Below are 12,965 nucleotides of genomic sequence, written 5' to 3' on the forward strand. Positions count from 1 at the left end.
AGTTTTTCACAATCTATTTGACACATTTCTCCAAATTCACGCCACTGTTCTCAAAAGAGTGATCTCACAGTGATCTGAACACTTTGTAAAACATTTCATACAAAGCATGCCCATATTTTGCTCAAAACACTGTGCACAAAACTCTCAAATGTTTTCATTATAGTTAATATAACCAACCATTACTTTAAAATATTTCTAAAAAGCAATCGTATCTTCTTTTATTGGTTTTGCACAAATCACAAATATTTATGTACCATTTTCAAAACACAAAGAAAATGCTGTCATTTGTCATTCTATCAAATTAACACGGTATATTTTTGATTGGCCCTAAAATTATCGATTAAAGTGCCCCTATTATTAAAATTACCTTTCATGCAGTGTGTAACGCAGCTCTAAGTGAATGAAAACATCCTGCAAAGTTTTAAATCTGAATGTGCACCGTGCATAAAGTTATTGTCTCTCAAAAGAAAGAGTCGACTCTGAATCATTGAAATGATTTTTACGAATCCCAAGCCGTTTCATGTTGACATCAACATGGAACATTTGCATATTGCCCGCTCACTTGCTAGTCTTTTCACGTTGGTCTGAATGAAAATGCAAATTCATTCTTTGCCACTTTTGGATGGCTGTGTTAATTGTTTTTGAGAGCAATTACATTACATTCGAGAAAAGTGTCAAATTGATTGAGAAAAACTGTAATGAAGCCTAATTTTCACACACTTACTTGCAGAATATTATGTTGTGACTTCAAAATAATTTGATCATGATGAGCGCTTTGAAAACTGATACTTTGGCACATTAGTGTCACATATACAGCTTTTGTATATAGGCTATGGATTTTCATACGCAGTAGAAACTTTATCGAAACTATGGTTAGACAAGACAGTTGAAACCCGCGTGTAAGGAAGTTAAAATAGCATGGTTGCATCAGCGAAAGCATTTTTATATCACTTTTGTATTTGTTAACACTATTGGATAGATTTAGGGTTGGACAACATCATTCTATCTTTTTTTTTTTTTTTTGTGCCACATTAAAGTGCTTAGTAGTGTGCCATGGGATGTTTTACTTATCAAAACCGCAGAATAAAAAGGTTCGAAGCACTGCCTTAGAGAAAGAGAGAGAGACCATGTGATGTTACGTGACAGCCATAGGGATGGTTTTTGGAAGTATAGAGAGGATTTGTTCTGTGTAAGATTTCAAAATAAAAACAAAATACTGAAATTGAGAGTTTATTTATTTATTTACTTACTTAATTGCACAGAAAGTAAATTACCGAAAAAATGTATAGGCCTTTCGTTGTGTACCAGTTTCAGAAGATTCAGAAGAGATCTAAACATCTCAAATTGTTCTCAAATTTGCCAAGATATCATATAAGAGATATTATATGGATATTATATCTTGAATTCAATCATTTCTCATGTAAATTAGCTAAGGTGTTTATTAATACCTCTATATTCTCGTACAGTATTGTATCATTTGTGTATGTTTTTATTTGTTGTATCCATCTTTACTTGTACATTTCACAAGAAACATCTGAGACTAAGTGAATACTTCATAGAAGCATAACTGAAAACTCCATATGAGAGCCATTGAATTTACTGCAGCCATCAGTTTAACCCTGAATTAGATATTTGCACCTTCTCTGAACATTTACATTTTGAAGTATTCCAAGACATGAAGTGAATAATTCACCAATGCAAGGATATACTCAAAAATCTGAAATTTATTGGCACCACACTGAGACAAGACTGTTTTGATTGAGTACATCCGAGTACACATCAAAAGAGGAAGACAGAGAGAGCTTGTCTAGAAGGTAACATCAAGAACAGATTTGTTAAGTTAAATTGCATGCACATGCACACTCACATACAGAGGAAATATTGTGGTGCATATGTTTTCCTATACATGTTGTTTTATGATGTATTGCATGACCATTAAACTGACTACTTAAGTATAATTGCCTCATTTATGGTTCTGATCACATCTGTATACTAGCCTATATTGAATTGTCTGTGTGTAGAAGACTGTAATGGTGAACTGCAGTCCTAGAGGCTATGCAAATGAATCTTCAGTTTAAAAGACATAAAACACTATGAGAAGTCTGAAATAATGACAATTATCTACCAATTGCTTTTATCAGACAAATGGAGCCCAATGGCCAATTATTTCCCTTTGCCAATTAACCTTCCCAGCAGCCCTTGCTCTTCTCCCTTGTGGCACACTGGTTGCCAAATGTGTTTGCAGTCACCAGCTCCAGTTAGCTGATGAAAAGAGACAGGGGACTCAGTACATTAGCCTAAGGGTGGGACAAATATCAACCAATCCTTCCACAAGTAGCTCGGAGTTCAGGTGTGTGAGGTGAGACCATCCATAGAACATCAATGAAGGAAGCAGGCACTGCCTCCAAGAATCTATCGTGCCTCAGGCCAGAGATATGTGCCTTAAAGGAGGCATTCATCCAAAAGTGAACTATGAAAGTTCTGTTATTATTTACCATTCCAAAATCCACATCTCTTGGCTGAACGGGTTTTATGAATATTAAAATATTAACACTGTCTGATTACCACAGTAAATAGGCACAGTAATTGTCGATGTACAAATATGCCTGATTAACTGAATATTAAAGAAACATTTTGAGTTCAAAATTAAAGTGACAGACATCAATTATAACGAATGACACTTTCACAAACTAAAATCAGCAAGATTATCCACCTTTTTCTTCCCATAAAATTCTATGGGTCTAGCTTCCAGTCTCATCCACATCCAGCTATTTTTAGCTGTACAAAACAGTTTGTTTTGCATCATGATATTGATGTCAGAGAGTCACCACAGTCACCGCAGTCTCCACCAACGACACTCACCAGATGCCAATCCCCTTATTTCTGATCACCGCCACCTGTCAGCACTAATCAGCAGCACTATATCCCTGCACTCCTCCCGTTCACTCACTGTCTGGGCTCAAACATTCTATGTTGACTAACCTGACCCACTTACCTTATGTCTACCTACCAGTTGCTCCAGTGTTCCTATCCCTGTTCTCCATTGCTCCTGTGCTCTACCGTCTCCACGATCCACTGTTCCTTCTGGGTCCCCTGCGTAAAGAAACAAGGACATTAACACTCAGATGAGCCCCAAGAGACTTTCCCATTCCCCGCCTGCTTACCCGGACTTACTGCTCATCTCATTCCCGTCTGCTGCGTTTCAATAAACCTGTTGTTTTTATTGCACTTTACCTCTATGTCCCGTGTCTATCTGCTGACAATTGAACATTGGTGTGTCTTACCATATTATTTTAACGTATTATCTTAATTATGAACATACTGGTTTGTATTGCAAACAGTTTTACCATTTTATAAATAAGCTCATGAAAATACATGTTTATCACAAAGTTCTTCAATGAGTTTCTTACGAGAATGAATGAATGAATGAACTGCAATCACTAAAACGGTGAACATTATTGATCATGTCTCTCAATTACATCTGGCCAAAGGATTTTATCTACATCACAATGTATATTCTCACGAGCCATGAATCGTGGGAAAAAACGCCGTGAATGTTGAATCCATTCTTGACAAGCTTCTGCCTCAACATCGCCACAGGCCTCTTCCATTGCTTGAAGACGACTCACTTGATTGTGAGGGTTGCGATTGCGGACTTTCATCTCCAAGAGGATACGAACTCTCAATTGGATTCAAGAAAGGAGAATATGGAGGAAGGAACACCATTCTGAAATGTGGGTGATGGTCAAACCACTCTTGCACCAGTGATGAATGATGAAATTGGACATTGTCGCAGATAACTACGAAATTTCGCTCCATTTGCTCCTGATTGACCTGCGGAAAGAGACTGTCACTGAGGTAGTTTAGAAAATGTAGGAGTTTTTCAGTGTTGTATGGGCCCAAGACAGCATTGTGTGCCACAACACCAGAGGTGTCATTGACTGTGGCACGATGGCCAATCACATTCCTTCCTCGTTTCCTTTTTTATTGAGATTAAAGCCAGCTTCATCAACATACAGGTACTCATAATGAGTTCCACTGCTATCCAACTCCAAAATCCTCTAGAGTTTAAAAAGAAAACATGTTGCTGAACATTGAGTTCTCCCACTTTGACATAGCACTACTGTATATATAGAGATGACTAAATTTTTCCTGAGTATAATAGTATATTCATATAATATAATCTCCAGGTAATACACATCTTTGTTTTATACAGTATAAGTGCTGTAATTGTATGGCTTTCACATACAGTACCTGAACAAACTGGAATCACAGCTCCTTCACTCTATCAGAATTCCTCTCAAAGGGCACTTTATATACTTGTTCAATGTTTTTTCAGAATTCAAGTATACAAGTAGAAACATTTTCAGTAGAGAATGAAACTAGAAATGGACAAGACTATAGACTAGAGTCATATAACCAGAATGGTAGAGTTACTTATCGATTTTACCTCTGAAATGTGCGGATAATTGAAGCTGTTTTGGATCGGTTTATGTTTGACTGAATTATCTGGCCAGCTTCTCTGAAGGAGACACCATGATTTATAACATGGTCAATAAGGGTGGCTCTGAAATCATTTGAAACCCGTACAATCTACTTCTTGTCCCTCCCCTTCCACCCTGCAGACCCCTTCCTCTTTGTTCATGTCTTCTTACATTTTCTTCTCTTCCCACCATACCATTGCCCTCCAATTTGCCTATCTCTTCTCCCTCTACCCCTTTTCCCTCAACTCTTCTGGCTCCTTCTCCTCTTCCTACACCCTCAACTCTTCTGGCTCCTTCTCCTGTTCCTACACCCTCAACTCTTCTGGCTCCTTCTCGTCGTCCTACACCCTCAACTCAACTTTCTGGCTCCTTCTTCTCTTCCTACACCCTCAACTCATCTGGCTCCTTCTCGTCTTCCTATACCCTCAACTCTTCTGGCTCCTTCTCCTCTTCCTACACCCTCAATTCTTCTAGCTCCTACTCCTCTTCCTACAGCCTCTCCTCCTCTCCCCTCACCTCCTTTTACCCCTTCCACTGTTCTTCTCCTTCGCATTATAATAATTATAATTTGTTTCATTTATATAGCGCTTTTCTGGGTACTCAAAACACTTTACATAGAAGGGGGGGGGGGGGGGGGGATCTCCTCAACCACCACCAATGTGCAGCATCCACCTGGATGATGCGACGGCAGCCATATTGCACCAGAACGCGCACCACACACCAGCTTATTGGTGGAGAGGAGACAGAGTGATGAAGCTAAACAGTGTATGGGGCTGATTAGGAGGCCATGATGGTCAGAGGCCAATGAGGAAATTTGGCCAGGATGCCGGGGTTACACCCCTACTCTTTTTCGAAGGACATCCTGGGATTTTTAATGACCACAGAGAGTCAGGACCTCGGTTTAACATCTCATCTGAAGGACGGTGCTTTTTACAGTAGAGTGTCCCCATCACTACACTGGGGCATTAGGACCCACACAGACTGCAGGGTGAGCACCCCCTGCTGGACTCACTAACACCTCTTCCAACAGCAACCTAGTTTTCCCAGGAGGTCTCCCATCCAGGTACTGACCAGGCTCAACCCTGCTTAGCTTCAGTGGGCAACCAGTCTTGGACTGCAGGGTGATATGGCTGCTGCATTACATCCCTTCCTCTACCCGCTCTACCACCTCTTACTTTTACTCATGTTCCCCTTCTCATTCTTGTCTTGTTCTTATTTTATTTATTTTGTATTTTATTGCCTTTTTTCTTTTTTCTTTTTATAATTGTTGTAATTAAGATAAATGTGTAAACAATTAGCAAATCTGCATTCCCTGTGTTGTTTGAATTACTAACTTAGCAGTTATCAATTTGGGGCTAATTGAGAACATACCAAGTGCAACTGAAAATTAACAAATGAAAGAGCTTTGCTTGTTGTGTTTGAAAAAAAATAAAATATTTAAAATGTATAAACAAAGAAATAAATTCTTAATGGGATCATCGGATGCAAAACTCACTTTACAAGTTGTTTGAAGTCAAGCCAAGTCAAGTCAAGATTATTTGTATAGCGCTTTTAACAATGCAAATTGTGTCAAAGCAGCTTTACATCATAAAACTGCGTGGCTTTATATCAGCTTTACAGTATTTAGACGGGGAAATAGTTTGTCGAAATAGTGTCATTCTCCTCTGGCCAGACAAAATCAGTAGTTTAAATCTAGGCTAAAGCAGAATCAGATTGTGCAAAAGACTCATCTGGTTCCTGTGGTCTTGTCCCGATGGCCGTCTTGGAGACAGGGTCTTCACTGGGGATCAGTCTCTGGGGCTCATCGAAGTGTCCTGGCTGTAGAGGTCATCTCTAGGTGCTGATCCAACATCTGATCTGGATACAGTCTAATAATACAGAAACAGACTAATATTAGCGTAGATGCCATTCTTCTAACAATGTAACAAGTACATAAATTGAACATAAATGTGTGTTGGAAGTGTGTGTACACATCCATCCTATAATGATGAAAATCCACCCAGTGTTTTTTTTTTTAATCCAAATTTTATAATCCCCTTTCTCAAATCAGGCTGTTCTGAGGTTCCTGTCAGGATGATGTAGTTCTGTACAGCCCCCCCCCCCCCCCCAACGATAGTTGATTGACAAGACCGTCTTACCTTAGACCCGCCCTGAGTGAACAGAGCTGTCTGCCTCCGGTGCAGGGGAAGACAAGATGCCTCCGATTAAGCAATTGAAGTGTTTAGTTGGATGTAATACTGAATATAGCAGTCATCATTCACTCCTGACATCTAAGCGCTGAAGAGGCAGATGATTAACATTACTTTCGCTTTGAAGTGAATGCACCGATCCCCGATCTACATAAATTCGTCTATGTTTGCCTGAATCATTTGTGATCCAGCCTTATCTACAGAAGGAGTGAGTATACGGGTTTTTGGTTAGCTGTATGAACACATTTGAAAATCCCATGCACACTGTTTTGAGAAAATTATGGATGTGATTTGTAATATGAATGAAATGAATGAAAACTTACAATCTGTTTAGGACAATTACAAAGTAATTGACCCAAGTTTGGAGAAAAGTGTGAAATCGATTGAGAAAAACTGTAAAATCCTTGTTTTTGTTTTTAAGTCTTTAAAGGTGCCATAGAATGAAAAACTGTCTTTACCCTGGCATATTTAAATAATAACAGTTCTGTACATGGAAATGACATACAGTGAGCCTCAAACACCATAGTTTTCTCCTTCATATGTAAATCTCGTGATTAAAAAAGACCACTGAAAAACAGGCGAATCAGAACATAACACCGACTGTGACGCAACAGTCAGGATCACTACGCCCCCAACATTTGCATAAACCCGCCCTTGTTCTAAGCCGGCCGAACCATCAGAAGCTCTGCAGGTATTGTAAATAAACAAGCGCGGACAACAGCGAAAATAACACAATAAATGTTATGTTCCAGGCCGTGCAGGGGGTGTGAAGTGCAGGGATGGGTTGGTGTCTGTATTCAGAAAGGCACAGAAAGCAAATAACGCGAGCCACTAAAGGGACATGGTTAGCTCCTTGCTAGCGGTAGCCTGTTACAGTACATAAGATTTCACTCTCAGTAAGGAGAGATGAGGATGATGGCGAATGACTTACAGATCCTGAGCACCACTGACAAGCATCTGATCTTGTGAAATGTGTGGTAAGTACTGTTGCTCCATAATGTAAACATAGTTTGTGTGATCGCGTCTCTTGAAAGTGAAACTATAACGCGATCGATGGATCGTTCAAAAGCAGTTTCAATGCCTCGCATATTAATAACGGCTCCCTGATGCCCGCGTTTTATAATACAGTATAATTACCCGACGATATAACTGCGAGAGAAAGTATTTAAATATATATTTTCCTCCCTGTGCTTCCTTCTTGCTGATGAGCCGTACTGTGAAACAGCCAATCAGAGCAGAGCTCATTATTATTCATGACCCTGCCAAATAAGCCAATAACAGACCGTTTCATTCTAGGGAGAAATCCTAGGGTTGTAAATGGACATGTAAAATCGTTTCTGGAGATTTTTTGCCCTTACCTAAGCCACATACCTTCTGTGTAGATATCAGAGAACAATTTAAAAATACTGTATCAATGCATTCTATGGCACCTTTAAACAACTTAGCTCTCTCATGTGTATCTGAACTGTTTTCCTTACATAACCCTTCTCGAGCTCTTAGATCTGGTAGTCTTAAATTGCTCACTGGTTACGTTTACATGCAACCAAATAAACAGAGGCGGAAAGGAGTATGAAAATATTCTACTCAAGTAAAAGTACTATTACATTAATGAAATTTTACTTGAGTACAAGTAAAAGTACCAGTCTAAAAATCTACTCAAGTAAAAGTAAAAAGTAGCTCGTTTAAAATTTACGCAGAGTAAAAATTACTTTAAAAAAATTACATTTTAACAGTGGGAGGGAGGCAAAACTGGGATAGGCCATGGGTGTCAAACTACAGCCCTGCTACAGCCCTGCACAGTTTAGATATAACCCTAATTAAACACATCTGATTCAGCTAATCTAATCATTTAGGCTTATTTGAAAACTACATGGTATTTGTGTTGGAGCAGGGTTGGAACTAAACTCTGCAGGGCTGCGACCCTCCAACTGAGTTTGACACCACTGGGATAGGTCTATTAATCTCAAACTAGTTGTTTTTAATTAAAGGAATAAGTTATTTAGAATAATAAGACATTTGGGCTGTTTCCAGGCAAATTAAATCAGAATCAACAAAATTCATCTTTTCAATGCAAAAGAAACACAGAAGTTGCATCTGAAGTGGCATTTAGATGTATTTACACACTGTTTAATGCAGGACATGAATGCGTTTAACCTGCAGTGACAAATGCAGAAATAATGTTTTGATATACAAGACATAAAATGTTGAATAATCATTTGAAATTATAAAAAAAAAAAAAAAAAAAAAAAAAAAAAAAATGAATGAAAAGATACTTTAAATGTGAAATTAAAACCGCCAATAGGTGTCGGCAAGTCACTGTTAATAAGTGAGTCTTTGCGACGGAACCGAATCATTTAAACAGTTGATTCATTCAGGAACGAAACGTCGTCATGTTGCTCAGAGATGCAAAACAGTGCTGTGGCTGTGTTTGGAATGATTTTTGTTGACGAAATAGAGCAAAAACAGGCAATATGGTGTCTAAAATGACTAGACTTCACGGCACTCTGTAGGAGTGTTTTTGGCAAAACACTGATAATGTCAAATCGCACATCTTTAAAACAACAATTACGACATTATCGCAGACTATGTATATCGCACACCCTGCACCACTGTCTTTTTGGCTAATTTATGCAGAACCTCTTTCTAAACTATCAAAGCTTAATTTTAACCACCAATGCAATGACGCAAGTATTTACCTTACCTCTACATGCTTGTGAAGGGTTGATGTCGAGATTTTATAAGCTGCTAGTTTGGTCTCCCTAGGCAAACACAACTTACATTACATAATAGACCATAAACATGGCCAGGGGTTCACTTCATTTCCTTCGAGTTCAATTTCAGCTGAATATGACAGGGTTTGGTTTTCAGCTGGGTCTGCACCGTAATGCCTGTCATGTCCGTCTGCATCTTTCTTGTGATTTTAGCGCCAGTTTGTTCTCCTGCCCATTATTTACTGCAGTAGTTTCCAGGGAGCAATTTTTTTTTTACTCAGTCATTAATGTGTTTTAAAATATAGCGAAGTAAAACACTTCAAGCAAAATATACTTCAGTAAAAGTAAAATTACAGTTAACAGTTTTACAGTAATTACAGTAACGCGAGTAAATGTAATCCGTTACTTTCCACCTCTGCCAAATAATCAGTTTGCAATCGGATTGACAGCTCAATCGGAATGAAAAGCCTTAATGTAAACACCTTAATAGATCTGATTGAGCTCGATCGGATTTAAATTTCGATCGGATTGAAGGGGGTGGTTTATTCCTTTTCTATGTAAGGTGATTTTTAATGTAAGGGAAACAGGTCAATTTGCTCAAAGGGAGTCATTTATGATTTTATAGGGAATTTGAAAAGACTCACTGTTTCATGGTTGATCATTGAGTCGGCCAGCAATTCACTGAACTCTGCACTGGATATTAAAATCCAAAATATAGTGAAAACACTATTAAATCCTGTAGTAGGACAGTCATTATCAAAAAGCCACATTTGTGGCGGTGTCCGGCAGAGTATGTGAGCGGAGTGGAGCAGCAACAATTTCCTCTCCGCGCTCCAAGCATTTAATAATCACTCCGCTACAGCTCTGCTCCGGGGTCACCATTTCCTGCTCCCGCTCCACTCCACGCTCACTGATATCAGAACCACCGCGCCGCATCTAAAGTATTTCAGTATGTTTGAAATATCACAATATACAGATTTGGGCAAAGTTATCAAATGTCAGGGTAAAATAAGAGTAACAAAGATATTTAATGGCTTTTGTCTCATTTACTTGGAGCATATCAGTGATACTGCTGGCAAATCAAAAGTACAAACATGTGGCGGTGTCCGGCAGAGTATGTCTAAAGTATTTCAGTATGTTTGAAATATCACAGCTCTGCTCATAACGTATATTAAAAAATAAAATAACAGGAGAGTTTTAAAGTGGCTTATTGGAACACTAGTGTGCAAACTTTTTTTAGTACCACATGACAAACATGGTTGCCAGCATTAGGTATAATTGCTGCTTTTTGCAGTGCAAATTTTGCTGTTTTTAGACCAAGATGTGTATTTATTTATCAAAGGAACACAGAATTAGATTTTTTTGTTTTGTTATTTTAGATAATCTTCTAGTAGCTCTTTTCCATATAGTTAACATTTAACAACAATTAACATTGACGAAAAAGAAGGTACACTACCTAAAGTTATATATCCTATTCATAGAATCACAAAAAATTGCCAGATATTATTGCTGTTGCCGACCACTGCTGTATATTATTCAATTGTTTTACCATTGTAACTTGGTCATATGTATTTAGATTTTTTGACGTTATAGTGTTGGCGGGATAATCAGCCAATCACAGTGAAGTAGAGGCACTGGCTCCTCCCACGCTGTACACCCCTCATTTACACTTAAAGAGGCGTCTATGAAAATCAGCTGGTCTTATAAACGAATTGTGAACTTTTTTTTTTTTTTTTTTCTCACATTACATTTATACTATTTTCTCAAGACACTAACTCCCTTGACACTTCAGAGAAAAACTCGTCTCTTACTATATAGTTTCCCTGGGGATATCGAGAAGTGACATGGACAGAATATGATGTTCAGCACGGTTTACATTAACCAAACCACCCACAAGAAGTTCCAGTTTTGGATCTTTGTTGCAAACTGAGGGATGAGTCACGATTATTTTCCTTAATAATTGACAACATATGAATCAGAGAATATGCTGTTTTTAATCACACTTACACTCCTTCTTAATCTTATTCATGGTGAAACAGTGCCCTTGAGTATAAACATATCTCTGCGTTTTCCACTGTCCTTAAATTCCAATAGGTTTTCTGATTTATTTAAAGATGGTATACTCATTACAACAATAAATTACGTCACAGCAAATGATGAATGCTTGTTCTGCTAGTGACATCATTTAATCAGCTCACAGTGAGCGGAGCCAATTGGAACGCTTAGTGGAAGTATTTACAAACCTCTCTCAAATGAAACTTCTGCAGCTCTTTGCCACAAGCAAAAAAAGACAGGAGCTTGTTAACTCCCAAGGTTTGGTGGTTTGAAGGCTGACTTTCGTGAATTACCTCAAACGAACCTGAATAAAAATAATGGTGCTCCAGTGAAATAAGTCAGTGCTGGAGAGCAGGGAAATTTACAGGGAGTTTGTGGCCACTGTGGTGGTTCAGATGTATTTTAATGAATGTGCTAAAAAGCCATTCTGTCTAGTTCACATTCGCTTTAGAAACCAGGCAAACTCTTGGAAAAGTAAGGCTCAGTCTTCTGTGCCTGAACAAATGAGATTCCCTCTGCAACATTAGATTCGTTTAATGAATTCCATACATCAAATTAAATTGCTGCTAGTGTGAGTTCCTTGCACTGAGTTTGTTTAGAGAATTACCGAACACTGCCCTCCAGCTCCATTTGAGAACTACTTTACAATCAGGAAACAGTGACTGAATGTACCAGAACTTGATCTTTTCTATTTAAAGACATGAAAAGGCATTTAAAATGCATTTAACTGCTGCAATCTGAGATATTCTGAGTGGTAAATAATAAATAATGTTAGGTAAAGCAACTTCTGTATTATGAGTTTCGAGAAAGAATGAATACACAGATTTTTTTTTTTTTTTATACATTATACCTGAATTTGGAATACTATAGCATACTAACAAATAACATTTTAGTATTTCTGCCATATAAAGATATAAAGTATGCAAAAGTTTAAAAGTAGTATTTCCCATCATTCTCTGTGGATGAACAAGGAAAATAAAATACATAGCACCAATTACACACCTTATGAACATTTGCACAGCCCTAATTATTTGTTCTTCATTTTGTTGCACCAAAATTAAACAACACATTATAAGGTTAAACTCTATTTTGATAGTCCACTTTAGACATTCTACTAACTGTAAGTAACTTTGTAACTACATGTCAACTAATGCTCATTAATATGCAGCTACATGACTACTAATTCTCAGAGTAGACTGTTAGGTTAGGTTTGGGTTAGTAGAGTAAATTCACATAGACCGGTACTTGCAATGTTTCTCATAGTCAGTATGTTGTGGATCCATCAAAAGTGTTAGAAGATATTAAGCAGACAGTCTAGTAATACTCTAATGACTGCTAGTTGACATGTAGTTGCAAAGTTACTTACTTTTTGTAGAATGTCTAAAGTGGATTATCGAAATAAAGTGTTACCCATTATAACTACAGTTTCTTTAAATGTAGGAACTTCCCAGGAGAACTTGAAGGTAGCAAAAGGAAATTGCTATAAAATGCTGACATTTTGATTTAGTGATTAAAAAAAAAAGAAA

Source organism: Barbus barbus, assembly GCF_936440315.1.
Source record: "Barbus barbus genome assembly, chromosome: 22".
NCBI classification, from domain to species: Eukaryota; Metazoa; Chordata; class Actinopteri; order Cypriniformes; family Cyprinidae; genus Barbus; species Barbus barbus.